The 3,979-nt window shown below is 44.0% G+C and overlaps 1 protein-coding gene across 1 annotated transcript in view; it reads left to right on the forward strand.

The window, feature by feature from the left end:
* The first annotated feature begins 244 nt into the window (after nt 1-244).
* The window catches only part of LOC134436121 (gap junction beta-4 protein-like), a 21,100-nt gene continuing 17,365 nt past the window's right edge, over nt 245-3,979 (forward strand). The window contains exon 1 of the mRNA XM_063185162.1: nt 245-480. The gene's annotated coding sequence lies outside the window, so the exon portion shown is untranslated. The remainder of the gene's footprint in view (nt 481-3,979) is intronic.

Here is a 3,979-nt window from a genome sequence, read left to right on the forward strand (position 1 = left end):
TACAGTACAGCAGGCTGTAACAGGCCCTTGGCCTTGCCCATGTCTTAGAGGAGGTGGATTCTTAAACTCTGTATACACCCTTCTTCTCATCACACACAAACACACAGACACACACACACAGACACACACACACACACACACAGACACACAGACACAGACACAGACACACACACACACACAGAAGCACAGACACACACACACACACACACACACACACACACTACACGCCCTGAAGGCGAGGCTATTCCTACGTCCTCTTCTACGTCTTTACTTTTTCATCCTTCAGGTTTGTCTGGATTTTTCTTTGCCTTTTCTTTTCCTTCTTTTTTTTTTAAACATACGTACGAACACATGCGACAGCCTTCTACTTCTCACACTTTTTTTCTTTTTCCTGAAACCTCACACACAGACACTCACAGGGAAACTGACTCACTCTTGGCTGGTTATTGTTTTCAACCTTTTTCTCTGGATCTTGCCCAGGTAAGGCATCCATTTTTCATTTTGACTTTAGTTTCACCTGAACTTTGAGCTGTGAAGACGAGAAAGAAGAAGAAGGAGGAGAAGGAGTGAGTGGGCAGGAGTTCACTAGAGATTGATATAAATGCAATACTGTTGTTGTTTTCTGTAAAATGGTCCACAGGAGATATCCTTGTTTCTATTGTCGGCATGATGTAAAGTTACCTACTTCTACACTACATGAGACAGAATATTATATGCTGGCTTTGGGCTGGTTGAGAATGGCTAGAGTATGAGACACTGTTGTTAGTAGGTGAATAATACTCATTCTGAACTCAAAACGCTGGGCAACATGCTGTATAATCCACATAATGGGCATTCATGGGTAAGCGGTTAGGGCATCAGACTTGTAGCCCAAAGGTTGCCAGTTCAACTCTCAATCCGCCAGGTTGGTGGAGGGAGTAATTAACCAGTGCTCTCACCTATCCTCCTCCATGACTGAGGTACCCTTAGCATGATACTGTCCTGTCCTTTGGGGCATCATTGGGGGCTTCCCTCTTGCATGGGTGAGGCATAAATGCAATTTTTTTGAGTCCAGTGAACACTGGAGTGCTGTGTCACAACAACAATGGGAGTTGGAGTTTTTCACACGCATCTTGTCTTTATAATAGGCTATAGTCCAGCTGGGACATGCTTGTTTCTATACAGTGCAGGCGTATACTCATATACGCATGCACACACACATGCGCGCTCGCGCACGCACACACACACACACACACACACACACACACACACACACACACACACACACACACACACACACACACAGTCATACCGTAGACGCGTATACTCCAGATGAGTCACGTGTCTTGTTTCCATAGTGGACATGGGACATGTGTCTTGTTTCAATAGCTGTATACTCCATGTGATACATGTGTCGTGTTTCAGTACTCCAAATAGACATACAGTATGTCTTGCTTCAATAGTGTACTGTACTGTATATTCTATATGGGATGTGTGTCTTGTTTCTACACTCCACATGAGCTATATGTCTAGCTTGTTTCTGTAGAGTTGTCCAGATGAGACACTCAAGATGAGACGAGAAAGAAGAAGAAGGAGGAGAAGGAGTGAGTGGGCAGGAGTTCACTACAGATTGATATAAATGCAATACTGTTGTTGTTTTCTGTAAAATGGTCCACAGGAGATATCCTTGTTTCTATTGTCGGCATGATGTAAAGTTACGTACTTCTACACTATGAGACAGAATATTATATGCTGGCTTTGAGCTGGTTGAGAATGGCTAGAGTATGAGACACTCTTGTTAGTAGGTAAATAATACTCATTCTGAACTCATAATGCTGGACAACATGCTGTTTTCTCTACTGTATAATCCACATACTGGGCAGTCCTGGGTAAGCGGTTAGGGCATCAGACTTGTAGCCCAAAGGTTACATACACATATTACACATACATATTATTTCTATTGGGTAAAAACACACGTCTTGAGTCTATAGCGTATACTCCATGAGATAGTATGTGTCTTGATTCTACAGTGTAATGTAGGCCTACATGGAATGTGTCTTGTTTCTATGGAGTACTGCACATGGGACATGTCTGTTGTTTCTATAGCGTAGAGACATGTCTGGTTTCCATAGCATACTGTAGGCCTATATTCTACATGGGACATGTGTCTTGTTTCTATACTCCACATGGATATGTTTCTTGTTTCTGTGGAGTATTCCATGAGTCTAGTTTCTGAGTAGAGTACTCTAGATGAGACACTCAATATGAGTGATATTATTTCCATTTTGTAGAGACATATGTCTTGAGTCTATACCGTATACTCCATGAGACAAATGTGCATGAGACATGGAGTATGGTCTCCTTGTCATGGGACATATGTCTACCTGTAAATTGGGGGCAGTCGTGGCTCAGTGGTTAGAGCACTGGACTGGCAACCCAAGGGTTCCCGGTTCAATGCCCGACTGGACCACGGCTGAAGTGCCCTTGAGCAAGGCACCTAACCCCCACACTGCTCCCCGGGCGCCGCTCAGCAGGCAGCCCACTGCTACGGACTAGTGGGTGTACTTCAATGTGATTCACTAGTGCAAATGGGATAAAGTGCAGAGAAAGAATTTCCCCTAGGGGACCAAAATTGGCTCCAATTGGCTACTTACTTACTTACTACTAAAATGGTAAATGGTAAATTGTAATGGTAACTCTATGTCTAGAGTAGACAAGATGAGACGTGTATTATTAGACTGTAGATTAGGTATGTGTCTATTTTATTTTATTATATGGTTGTGACGTCATCTGTCGAATGCTCCATTCATTTCAACGGGGCCCCCCAACGTTCGGACGTCTGTTATTTTTCGATAACGGACGGGTTGGTCTATAACAGACCGCTGTCAATGGCAACAAGACTTTTCACTGCTAAAGCGACTTTTCAACAAGACTCTAATCAGCTGCTGTGATAGACAGCACCCGTTGTCCTGGCTACCGCTGTCAATGGCAACAAGACGTTCACTGCTAAAGCCACTGGCTTGTATACAAGTCAGTGGCTAAAGCGAATGTTTCATATCACTCCGCAGGGGGTCCGGTCTTTTGTCACTCTAATCAGCTGCTGTGATAGACAACACCTGTTGTCCTGGCTAGCCTACCTAGCTGTTGCCTAGCGGTGTTCCACAACGGCACTGTTTTGTTTTGCGCAGCAACAATCTTAACATTAAATAGGTCTAAAGAAATGTCCCCGCATGTGTGAATCATTTAAGTATATCCATATAATAAGCGGGTTAACTTTCGGCGAGTCGGTCGCTTTGTGGAATAGCAGCACTTCGGAGAGAACAAGACCCCTCCGCTCCGCGTCGGGGTCTAAAGATTCTCTCTGTCGTGCTGCTATTCCACGGTAGCGACCTTCTCGCCGAACATTAACCCTTACATAGCGTATACTCCAAGAGATATGTGCCATGTTATACCATAATTCACATGGGACTTGTGTCTTGTTTCTATAGTGTATACTACATGGGGTAGGTGTCTTGATTCTCTAGTGTATACTATGAGACAAGCGTCTTCATGAGACATCTGTCTTGACTACAGAGAAGTCCAGATGTGTTTTCCTCATGGTTTATGATTTAGCCTTTTGTTATGGAGATAGTCCTCTGAAGTCTTCCAAAGGACAAGTCACCATGGTCACAGCTATAAAGTATTTTCAGATACAAAGCAAGAAATAAACAAAGCAAGTGAAAAGGCATATTTGTGTGTGTGTGTGTGTGTGTGTGTGTGCGTGCGCGTGCGTGTGTGTGTGTGTGTGTGTGTGTGTGTGTGTGTGTGTGTGTGTGTCTGTGTGTGTGTGTGTGTGTGTGTGTGTGTGTGTGTGTGTGTGTGTGTGTGTGTCTGTGTGTGTGTGTGTGTGTGTGTGTGTCTGTGTGTGTGTGTGTGTGTGTGTGTGTGTGTGTGTGTGTGTGTGTGTGTGTGTGTGTGTGTGTGTGTGTGTGTGCTACTAGTATGCGTATGTGCATGTGTG

Source organism: Engraulis encrasicolus, chromosome 20 (assembly GCF_034702125.1).
Source record: "Engraulis encrasicolus isolate BLACKSEA-1 chromosome 20, IST_EnEncr_1.0, whole genome shotgun sequence".
Taxonomy (NCBI): Eukaryota; Metazoa; Chordata; class Actinopteri; order Clupeiformes; family Engraulidae; genus Engraulis; species Engraulis encrasicolus.